This window comes from Anser cygnoides, chromosome 4 (assembly GCF_040182565.1).
Source record: "Anser cygnoides isolate HZ-2024a breed goose chromosome 4, Taihu_goose_T2T_genome, whole genome shotgun sequence".
Lineage (NCBI taxonomy): Eukaryota > Metazoa > Chordata > Aves > Anseriformes > Anatidae > Anser > Anser cygnoides.
Window position 1 is genome coordinate 62,879,674 of NC_089876.1, and position 12,391 is coordinate 62,892,064.

Below are 12,391 nucleotides of genomic sequence, written 5' to 3' on the forward strand. Positions count from 1 at the left end.
ATGAGAATGACCTGTATAGTTCACAGTTTAGGCATGTCTTAGGCATGTTTAGTGTAACCTCATCTACAAAACAAGTGTGTATATGGATTATTTGCCACATTTGCCTGTATCTTTAGGCAAGTACAGAATTGCTAGGTGATAGACTGATTTCTGTATCAGCTTAAAACCCACAGCAACAATAATGCAGATTGTTTTGGACTGTGAAATCACAGTGGGCAACAAGGTTAATTAAATGAACTCTACAGAACAAGCACTAGTAAATCAGAATTTCTATGAGACATTTGACAAGGCATGGAATGGCCAAACCCAACATCTGATCAAGGAGATAATTGTATGATCTTAGCACGCACTTTGAGCACTTGAAGCTGACTCCCAGCAAGTCAAATCTCAAGTGTACAAATCTTTTGAAATATTATTACAGGCACTATGCAGGACATGATGAGAAATAATACTTCTTACATTGGTGCAACATGATTCACTAATGTTAATAGCCTATTCCAAATCTAAAGTGTCTACCCAAAACAGGAAGAAAGGAAATATTCCATCCACAGAATGAGGCAGATGTATGTCCAAGACATAAGAATTCAAAGGGTGGACACTGAGCACCACCACAGAGATGCAGCATCAGCTGGTCCAAGGTTGTAGGCTCATGCAGTACTAGGAGCACATTGGTCTGCCTATGCAAACTTACCCATGTTAGGAGGCCAGAAATAAGGAAATCATTGACAGCCTTTCCAGTTATGATTACACATCACACTGTTATTAAAGAGCGTTACTTCAGAGCATGCCCTTGTTTCAAGGTAGCTGCATTCATAACAAGAAATAAAGCAAGGCCGAAGTATGGGCTACTAGCCATTCACTCTGTTTAGTTGTTACCATACTTCCTGGCTCCAAAACAACAACTTTTAAGAGAAATTATGGGCAAAACAACACCAGGCTTATTTCTTTTTAGACTACAGAATCTTCAGTACTATCCCAGCAGACGTTCCAGCCTCAAGTCTCCCATATAGCCCCAGACTACACCCCAGAAAATGCTCCATGGTGGGCAAATGTCACTCTGTGGTACTGCTACACAGCTTTCACATTCATGTCAGGCACTCTGAATTGCAAATATTCACCCCATAGTCAAAGTACAACGAGTCTCCCTTTGGGACACATGGGCACCATGTGCGGCCTGTGAAAGGACAGGGAAAAATTCAGTATACCATTAATTCAGACATTTGAGGCCACTTACATCTGATAATGGTCTGTGGCCCTGTTGTGTTTAAAAGGGCTAATTTAGTTTATAAGTGTCAAGGTTAGCTCCAGCAGTGGTCTGGGTTGCAATGGATTGGGAAACAGGGATACGGAAGTACAAACCCCTAACAAAATAGAAACCAAACTACCAAACAAAGTACAGTACTACAACACAATATAAAAAATAAAATAAAACAAATAAAATAAACAGTTACAACAATAGGAACCAGAAGTTTTAATGAATATATAAGCAGGTAAATATCAATAGATACTAAAATAAAAAGGAGAGGCAGGTAAAATTCTAAATAGTATGAATTTGCATTAATTTAAATTTCATTTCAATGAAATAGTAAATATTTTTTCTAAATGCTAATAACAATGAAGTAGAAGAAGATATGTTATGGAATTATGTTATTGAAGTAGTAATCCTTCTTTTGAAAAATGTTATCCTTCTGCAAGTTTGGGAAGAATGTATTCAAGTTTTCAGCTTGTTCAGTTCAATAACAACTACATTCAAAGCTGGAAAATCAAATAAGGTCAGGAAAAATAAAAAGAAGGAAAACACTTTTTTTCACTGTTTCAATCTGAAAATATAATAAGGTACATGGTAGTGAGATCTCAGAGAGTTCTAAAAACTTGAAGGAACTGGCAGTGACATTTGCTTTAAATTATTTGAATCAATTTATTATTTTTTATGTGTCTGTGGTCAAAATATAATTTCATGTGGTGTTGGGAATCTATTCCTGTCAGATGTTATCTTTCTTTTGATTTTTCACTGGATGAATCAATGGTATTCTGAAGTACTTCAGGGCCTCCTGAACTTATGTTCACGCTGTGACTGAGGTTTTGTGGGTCTGATTTTACACTTGAATGGCAACACTTTGGATGCATCTCTGATGAAAACGTGTATAGGAAGTAGCAGCAGGGCATTCCCAGCCAAAAAGAGCTGTAAGATTATCTCTTTCTTGGCCTCTAACCAGCACTGGCAGGCTGTGAGTGTTATTTTATCAGGTAACAATTACTTACTCTTATCACCTGAAACCCATGATGCCTTTTTCTATCTCATCTCTTTTGCAAGATGGAAAAATGGAGATGAGAAGCAGTAGTTGCCTCAGGGTTAGAAAAGAAATTGCTCTAGCACTACTACAGTAGCTTCTGAGAGCTCTCAGTTCATCTGATAGACTAAAGCAGCAGGAGGATGGGTAGTACTATTCTTATGAAGTACTTAAAAGTTGCAAAAATGAAAGAAATCCAATCCTTCCCAAGGTCTGCTAAGTCAGAAAGATTATCAGGAAGTTTTGCAACTGGAGTCCTGGAAAGGAAAAGAAGGATCAGGATTAATTTTATACAAGGCAGGCAGTTTCTTTGACGATAAATCATAAATGCCACTTTTTTACCACTTTAAATGGAAAATCTAGTGATAATAATCCTATTGGGATGAGAGTTTTTCTAAGTGTTTCAATAACATATTTTACACTTCGGGAGCTACCACAGTAATGTGTATACATGGTGTGTAATTTCTAGCTGTACTTGGCTTTCTTAGTCCTGGAATGGGTGTTACGGTGAGAAAGAACTCTCATGAGAGCAGAATGGGGCAAAAGATTTCACCTAGACTGCACATGGCACAGGTTAGAAAATGTGATTATGTCCCATCCTCATTGACCAATTTCATAATGCTATTCTGTAGAACAATAAGATTCTTCATATACCCCCCAATATCTGCTCAAGTTGTTACTATCTCTGTGTGAACCCAGATGTAGAATGCCTGTTACCACTATTCTTACAGAAATTCCATCACATAAAATGCAGAATTAGATCTCATTTTTCCTGCTTCATTTAATTGTGAGGCTGTTTTTCCTGCAGGTTCCCAGAGTATGAGAGCTGGAATGACCAGGCTTAGTCACCTTTGTCAGCACTACTTGTATCTTTGCAGCATGACTCCTCCTGAAGAATATTTCTTTTTGCAGTATTATTTTAGAGCACTCTTTAATATCTTTAATAGTAATAAGGTGCCTAGATACCAGTTGTCTAAAAATACATATGATGGCCTGATAGACTGATTAGGCACAAAGAATGAAGTCATTGTGAAAGAACTAAAACACAAAGTGAAGGACTTGGAAAGTGCTAAAACAAATCGTCTTCCAGAAACTGCAGCTTGATATTAAAAAAAAAAAAAAAAAAAGTGGAAAAATCTAGAAAGAACATGGAAAAATGAAGAAAACTTATTAAAAGAACAAAATTATGTTAAATAATGAAGAATTCAGAATGTAAGTACAGAGATGTGTGAAAGTGGTAAAAAATGAAGCAGCTGGATGTACATTTTAAATGCAGTATGGAGAGACTAAAAAAATACCAACTGCAATTTTATAGCTCTTTCTTCTTCAGCAACATTTAACTCTTTACTAAAATACAGGCCAGAATTTGTTGTTTTCTGGAATTTTTGCTTTCCTGCTTTTGAAATGATGATGCCTATATATCTTAAATTCCTAAAAGATAAAATACCATGTAATCTTTTTCTCAATAATAAATTAATACCAAGAAACAAACAAACAAAACATATGCACAGCATTTAGATTTTTTTTCAATCTTCTTTAAAGAGGAAGTGCATGTTAGATTCTTCACTCATCTGGCTTTTTCCATAAAATCTGTGTAACTCATTGCTCTTTGTGTTAAATACAAGCTTCCACCAGAACGTGAAAAGTCTCTGTACTACAGACTACGCACAAAGGCACACGCACACATATACACAGTCCTATTAAAAACTGTAGTCCCTATTAAAAACTGTTTTGCTAGCCTCCATACCATGATCATAACGTGTTGTATGTCACCCATACTCTTCAGAGCTTGAAATAAATGACTTCATCACACTCGTTTTCAAACTACTCAGGATCCTGACAGCAAATGACCTCTGATCTCTGCAACTGGTGGAACATATCTTTACTCAACAGCTAGTGAAACAGAAATGTAACCTTGTGGTATAAGTTCACAGACCCATCCCTATTAGCTGTCAAATCTCTACATGTTGTTTTGCTCATTTGTTTGTTCTACCTAGTGTTCTTTAACAACACATTTCTTTCATGTTAACTGAAAGACCTCATCTGGTATGTTTTCATTGTACCAACCCCATGTGCAAACTCCAGAAAAGTCCCTGTCTACTTCCTACTCTTTCTTTTCCTCTGGGTTGTACAAAGTCAAAAACTGCAATGTAAAGGACATGAACTGAAATGGTATGGTTTAGCTGAGAGGAAAGAGAATGAGGAAGATAAATATATCATTTTATCTTCTACTCAGGGTTGCTCAAGGATAGCAAGAAAAGCAAGCAAGTATTTCCTTGGTGGAATAAAATTTCGTGTAGAATCACTGAAAATACAAGTCATCTGCTGATGATAAAAAGCATTTAGACAACTTTGCAGCAACTAGATAAAATTCCAACTTTAAAATTCCAGCAGATAGCAGAGGACAAGGAGACTTCAGAATTTCATCAAATATGAAAAATATACTTAGAGGGAAAAAACAAAAAAGTGTAATTGTATCTATTTACATGGGTAAGCCTAGATAACATCTCTAGACCCCTTTATATAATAAACTTACTGAGGCTCTTGAATTTTCTAAAACATTTGAGGACAGATTGTTAGCAAGTATTTCTGTAAATCAGGATATGTTTGTAAGCTAACATGGGAAGCTCAGCTCTGCTGGCAGCAGTTTTAAATAAAGTTTTATACTCTGACTGGAACTTTTATCAAGATGCACAAGACAAAGAGGGGGCCTCTGGGTCACTGAATCTTCTATGGCTCCCTTTACATAAACTGATAAAACCCATCTTAAGAGTTTTGTATTTAAATTTTTACATGTGGAATTTTAAAATATATCTGATAGAAAATTAAAATTGATTTGCTTTGGCTCCACAAACAAAAAAGAATTTCCAATTTATTCCATGAATTATATCAGTAAATAGGCAGCCTTGTAATGCTTAGTAGGAAATGTCATAATTTTTAAAATTTTTAATGCATATGTAAATAGAATAAATTAAAAATGCCTGTTTCTAATATTACAGCAATTTACTTAAACATTATTAACAGGTCCAATAAGATTTACTTCAATAGGAAAAAAAAAGTCCAAAAGTTTAGGCAAATTTTTGAGGCAGAATGTTGTTCTGTTCTCCTCTGTATTTTACCTCTCAATGCTTTTCTAAAGTATAATTTATATTCCTTACAGTTTATGTCTAATGGCTGAGATACTGCAACTCGCCAGAAGATGGCTGCAAGAGGTATTTAAATTTACGTATATAGCTATGTGTTCAAAATCAATTACAAAATGTATTGATGGAAGATATTTCTAAGCAAAGTAGACTGAATCAAATTAAGGAAAAAACAAACAAACAAACAAAACAAACAAACAAAAAACCACCATCCAATATGTTTTTATAATTATTGATTCAATGTTATGTAATTGGGATTACTCAGAACTGACATGAACAAGGACCTGTAGGATTATACTTTTACTTCATGAAGAGAAAAAGGGTTCTTAGGAATCATATAGATTTTTGTAATGAAAATACTGAAAACGTTTATTCAGAAATGCAGTAAAGGTATTACAATCTAGCTTGTACCCATCTTATTGATTTAAAAATAATCTAATTTACACACTGATAAAGGAAAACAAAGCTTCCTAGAATAAATAGTCTGTATCAGATGATGCGTCATGAAAACACTGCCTTCTGTGCTACAGAAATCTAAACTGACATTAAAGTAAATACTAAAAACATAGTTGATAATGAAATTGGTCTTAGCAGTCCGGTCCTACTCTGTGGTCTTTGTGAGAAGACATTCAGAGAATACATTGAACCTTAGAAACATTATAAGCCTATGGATCACTTTCAGAGATTCCTGTCTTTTTTCAAGACATCTTGCTACAAGCTTTTAGCTATAGCTTGGCTCAGTTCTTTCTTCAAATGTAACATACAAAACTATGCAATTCACTTACCTGAAACAAGAATCGCATCAATCTAAAGTTAATTTTGGAGTGTCACCTGGACTTCTGTGTGTTATCCCCCTTTAAACTGAGGGTTAGCACAAACAACATTTATGTGAAAGTTCTTTATGTTTGTTTGTTTGTTTGTTTGTTTTTCATGTGATTAGTCACCTGATATATTATACTTGAGTTCAGTTCCATAAACACTTATACTTAGTGTTTGTTCATTTAACCAACCTTGAACTGAAGAGTAGGTAGGCACACTGCAGAAAGTGTTTCTTCCATCCCACAAAAGCTTGAAAAATCTGAACGTTCTAAAAAAAAATAAAATTTATATTATTTTCTTCACATTCTCTTTGAGAGTAAGCAAAAGGTCTGTCAGAGACCATGTCAAAAAAGCAGAAAAGGAAAAGGGCAAGGCAGAAAGGCAGGACTTGACAAGGCCAGTTGGTTGAAAATGATAACGGTAATTACATGGTTGAAGAAGACACTGAGGACAGGAAGAGACTTTCGCCCCCATACTGGGATAGCAGGCATGAATTGTCTGTGTTGGTATAATGAGTAACTTGATTTCCCGTGAAGGAAATGAAATCTGCACTCCAAGGTTACTAGACAGGATGTGCATTCCTGTTCATTCAGGAAGGCATGTGGCAGTGGGGCCAAACATCTCCAGCTGGAGGTACTATGGGGGGGTTCCTGAACCAGTATTTAGTTTATAACACCAGAAAATTCAGTTCTATACTAAGAATCTGTCATAAATGAACATCATGAACAAATAGTTTGTGATAGTTTTGCATAAGCATGTGCTTTCTGCTGGTCATTGGTCCTTAAATATTTATATTTGTTACGTTAGAGACCTAATCATGCTAATGGGAAAATAAATGGCCATGAAGCATGCATATCCATGACAGCATACTTCTTTGGAATTTCTTCATACTTACAGGGGATCTTATCAACCTTAGGGGATCTTATCAACCTCTACAAATACCTGAGAGGACAACGTAAAGAGGATGGGGCCAAACTCTTCTCTATCAGTGGCCAGTGGTAGGACAAGGGGTAATTGAGCCACAAGGGTATAAATTGAACCACAGGAGGTGTCATTGCCATATGAGGATGAACTTCTTTAAGGTTCGGGTAACAGAGCACTAAAACAGGCTGCACAGAGAGGTTGTGTAATCTCCTTCTTCAGAAGTATTCAAAACCCTCCTGGATGCGATCCTGTGCAACGTGCTCTAGGTGACCCTGCTTGAGCAGGGGGGTTGGACTAGATGTTCTCTGGAGGTGCCTTCCAACCTCAACCATTCTGTGATTCTGTGATTACAGGGGTTTGTTGTTTTTTGTTTGTTTCTTTTAGTCTGATGTGCTTATTTTATCCCACTATAGATAATGTCAGAGGGAAATCAACTTTGCAGGGATCACTGACTATAATGTAGGAACGATACATGAATATAGCCAGATGTAATTGATCTATATACATCATGCCATGACACTGCTGATTTTCTTTCTTAGCCTTAATGTACTAATAGTCTTGCCACACAAACTGAGCTACTGTGTGTACCATATATCTCAGAGGCAATGCCCTACTAATGCTCTCTATTCCCATATTGACAACGACAAGGAAGAGACAATGTCATTGCTTGAGGGATTTTCCATGGATAAGAACTTTTTCAGGTTCCACTGAAGACCAAGAAATAGAGTTGTAGGGATCCCATCAATATCCCCATCATTCCTATTATAAAATATGTCTCAGGTTTTCTATCTGTGATGGCTTAGTAGTCACAAGTGATGACCTTTCTGACACTGAAACCCATCTAGGAGTGGAAATTTAGAGTGTATATAAAATAGTGGATACTGGCACCTCCAAAAGTGAGGTTTATTTGTAATAACAGTCCTTCTTCCAGAGTCACTTAAGATTACTACTTGGAAAGTATGAGATAATCATCTGTGACCGATCTGACATGGTATGGTATACAGTATAAGGTAAAAGAACACTTTTCGTGACGAGTGTAAAATAGCTGCCTGTAGCTAATTCTTAAGATCTGTTTCAGAACAGAGGATAAAGTTATTTGTATAGTCAGGAAAATATAGGGTGACTGTATTTTTTTAAACAAAATATTTCCTATTACCCTGGAAAAAGACGGAATAAACAACAAAATATAGTTTTCATTCTTTAGAAGTCCATGCTGACTTTCTAGCTAGGCACCTACAGTAAATAAATAAATAAATAAATAAATAAATAAATAAATAAATAAATCCTCATCGTTTCCTCCTTTTGTTAAATTCACTGTTTCTAGCTTTTCAGTCTTTTACCCTTGAGACTTGCCATACAGCTCAACAATTCCTCTGCCATAGCATTTATTATCTGTTCCAGAAAAAGCTTTACTATACCAGAGTTCTTGTTCCAGCACCTTTATGAAGACCAGTGCTTCTATTAGTAACTTCTGTACTTCTGATATTTCAACTATCTCCAAATAAGAAGACATTTAATTATTCCTTCATTTAATCTGAATAAGGGTCAGTCTAGCATGCTATCATCTTCAGGGAAGTGTGATTGGTGATAGATCATATACATGTTTAGTAGCAACCAACAATACCACCAAACAGATTAATGAGAGAACAATAATGTGATCTCCATTTTCCACCTAGTAAGCATCAGTGTATATATTTTTTTCTTATTATTATTCTTTAGCCTTCTTTTCTTAGAATGGCAATTAAGTAGGTAAGATACTGAGCTTCATGTACATTTAGTAAAATACCTGACTATTTTGTATGTAAATAAATAACAGCATAAAATCCATACCTGGATTCCAACATATCAGCAGCCACCTAAAGGCCAAATATGACTTTAATTAAATAACATGCTAAGTAACTGATTGATTACTTTATCCAAGAATACTTTCACACCAGTAATAATCCAACAACTTTAACAGGAAGAAAAAGGATAATAGAGTAAAAACTGTAAATAAGCATTTTCTCCCATGAAGCCTGCTTTCATTTCCTCTTAGGGTCACAGACTGATGTGTGCCTATTTCTGAATGAATGTATCAGGATCTTCTCATATGACAAGGTTATTACAGGTAGACAAGGTTAAATGCTTCCTGTGTGTCAGATAGTGCTAGCGATCATGGTAACTTCTTTGTGCCTAATAATAGGTGTCAGTTTTTGAGAAATGAGTTTTCTTTGTCTTTCGTGTGGATGGTGCTCACATATTTACCCTAAGTGTAATAAAAACTGTTGGAGACTCAGACTGGGTGCCATCCACTGACCACAATATTAATAAAGATTCACTCAAGAGAGTATCTGGGTTCTGGCTACCTGTATTGGCATGCAAAATACATCTTTGTGAAAAGTTTTTTTTTTTTTCAAAAAACTTGGTGTTATTATGCATTGTAGAATAGCAGCACATGTAGACCATCGTTATTAATATGCATAAACCTCCAGCACATGCTATTCACACAATTTGATTGTCACAGCCTGTGTCAACACAACATATCATTTACTTGGCTCTTAGAGATGAGAGTAAAGCATTTAGAGAAATTATATCTTCCACTGAATACAGTAATGTTCTTGGAGTTTTCCAGGGTACAGATATTTCTCTATAGCTATTCAAAATTTTTTAACCTCATCATTTTTTCTGACAAAAATATGTTGCTATCCATAAATTGTTTTTTAATGTTAAGAATGTACTTTTCATCTAAATGCTTTGATATTTTATGTGAAAATTCAAAGCAAAATATTACTGTGAAATATAAATTGACATTTTGAAAATGTTTCATTGGAATCAATTTATTAAACAAAATATTTTGCTATTTTTATTAAAACCTTCTAACATAATTTTTTTGGCATGTCAGCACTGCCATATTTCAGGATAAAGTCCTTCCAAAGACTAAATACTCTTTGTGGAGCATGAGACCTATTTTTCACACAGCTCTACTTTTTCTTTTTAGAGATCTTTGTGACAAGTAATGCCTTGTGAAAGTTTTCCGTCTTGTTCTTCCCTATCTCTGTGGCTCTTCATTGATTAGCAGTTTGTTACGCTTATGGCCAGAACTCTCTTGCTTTAGATGTTGATCATAAAACCTCTAACATCTGATTTGAAAAATCGGTCTCTTACAAGGGTTAGAATACGGAACATCCCCAAATGTGCCATTTTACATATACAAATAATTTTGTACTTTTAGTAAGTTCCATCATAGTAGATTGGTTTGCTTATCTCAGTTAAGTTGCATGTATGTGTATTTGCAGGACTCTAGTTGTTATGTAAATAAAAAGTCCATTTGTAACTGAGAAATGAGAAGAATAGGGGATGTTTTGATTGTGGTTTTGAAGCTTGTAATTTATCATTGTTTGTTTTTATTGCATTGTCTTAATTTATATATTTTCCCACTGTGTTCTCTGTATATGCATATATATATATAGTAATTGCATTTGTGTAGGAGTGTACTGACAAAATACCTAATGAAGAAACAGAGAAAATAAAAACAACATCCCCTGCACCAAAAATCTCACTATCAAGAGAGAAAAAATCTGTCCCTCTCAAAATTTATTTGCACAGGATTCTAAGAAATCTTCATCACTTAATCTCTATTTAGTCACTTCAGAAGAAGTGAAGCTGTTATTTGAGTTAATAAAGTATAGAATATATTTCTATCCTAGAAATGATGAGTGCTTAGGCTGCAAGCTTGCCTTTAACAAGGTTTTAGTTTATTTGGAATAGAAGGAAAATTTTATTTAAAGAACTGTCTGGTCTCAATGAGCACTAGGATATACTATTTTTAAATTTGTATGTAAACACAACCTTTTAATAAAATCAAAACAAGTTGAAAAATGTAAGTTTATATTATAAGAAAAGTATTTTAAATCACAGGTTAGTCTTTGGCTGATTCAGTAATAAGCACCAAATAGATTTCTGATATCAACAGAAGCGTTATAAGAAATAAAAGATTCTTATTAGTAGCACTTACTGGCATACTATTAGCACAGAAGATACTATCAAAATAAAGGAGGGTATTTGGAAAAGAATTGCAACAAAAATATTTTGCCATGTATTTAGATTTTTTTTTTGTGATGGCTGCACAGGTTTGTATGAACTACTGCAGGACTAATTTATTAATTTGGCAAATTTTAATACTGTTTAAAGCCATGTTTTTGTCATATTTCTTTTATCATTTCTGTTTTTCTAACAGCCTTCATATTACCAGGTCATTTTGTTTAAGCTATTTAAAAAAACAAGAGCTTAGGAGCAAACCACAGTTTTAAACTTAATGGACTCTAGGTGGCTCATTAAAAAAAAAGTATTTCAGTTCTTATTCTGAAAAATATTGGTATATTTCCTGTTCTACATACATAAAATGAGGGAAGTGGTAGTTTCTTAGAAATATTGATCATTTATGTAGCAATCCACAACTTTGAACCTTCCAATGGCAACAAATAGAGGCTTCAACACCTGGAATTCCAGCCCAAACTCATATCCGTGAAACTGCATTGCCTCTCATTCTAATTATTAGGGAAAGTAAAGAGAAAAAGAAATATTTTGCTGTTTACAATCATTTGCCTTCAGAAATTCATGTAATTGAAGCAAGTGACAAGACGAAGGTCTTAAAGTAGTATACACTATTCCCATGCTAAATGAAGAATTTCAGAGACTTCTCCGAGCACTTACCCTTGTAATGGTTCCTTTCATGAAAAAAAAATTGTTTGAATGACAGTGAATTGTGAGCATATGCTAATGTTAAAGCCCATGAAATGCAGTGCTTGCCTTATGGAGGAGTCGCTTGTGACTGTACTGATAGAGCACTAGTTTAGTGCATGCTGTCACCCACATTAAATCTGAAGCTCTGGTCAGATAATCAGTGAAAAAAAGCAAACGACCATTAAAACAGAAAAAGAAAAAAAAAAAAAAAGAGAGAGAGAATGAAAGGAAGAGGGAAAACAAGAGAGAACAGCTGTTGTTAGTGGGGTAGTGAAGATAATCCTATCCTCCAAACTTCTGCAACAATTCCCACCTGGTCTGAGCTAGAACTATGAGCAGATGCATCTTTGCAGTGTATCCTAGGTGATGATGATATGAATAGCTCTGACAGAAAATGAAATAGATTTTAAAAAAATAATAAATAAATGGCGTGCTTGTTTATTCTAGCTGTTCTTAATGTTTGAATTAATTCAACATTCTTGAAAAAGAAAG

At 34.8% G+C, this 12,391-nt stretch overlaps 1 long non-coding RNA gene across 1 annotated transcript; it reads right to left on the reverse strand.

Annotated features, from left to right (window-relative positions):
* Nucleotides 1-1,842: 1,842 nt before the first annotated feature.
* LOC136790734 (uncharacterized) lies at nucleotides 1,843-12,076 on the reverse strand. The gene is made up of 3 exons (XR_010831216.1): nucleotides 11,870-12,076; nucleotides 6,445-6,521; nucleotides 1,843-2,548 (listed from the first exon to the last, which is right to left on the reverse strand). It is a non-coding gene; the product is annotated as an uncharacterized lncRNA (long non-coding RNA).
* Between the last annotated feature and the right edge of the window lie 315 nt (nucleotides 12,077-12,391).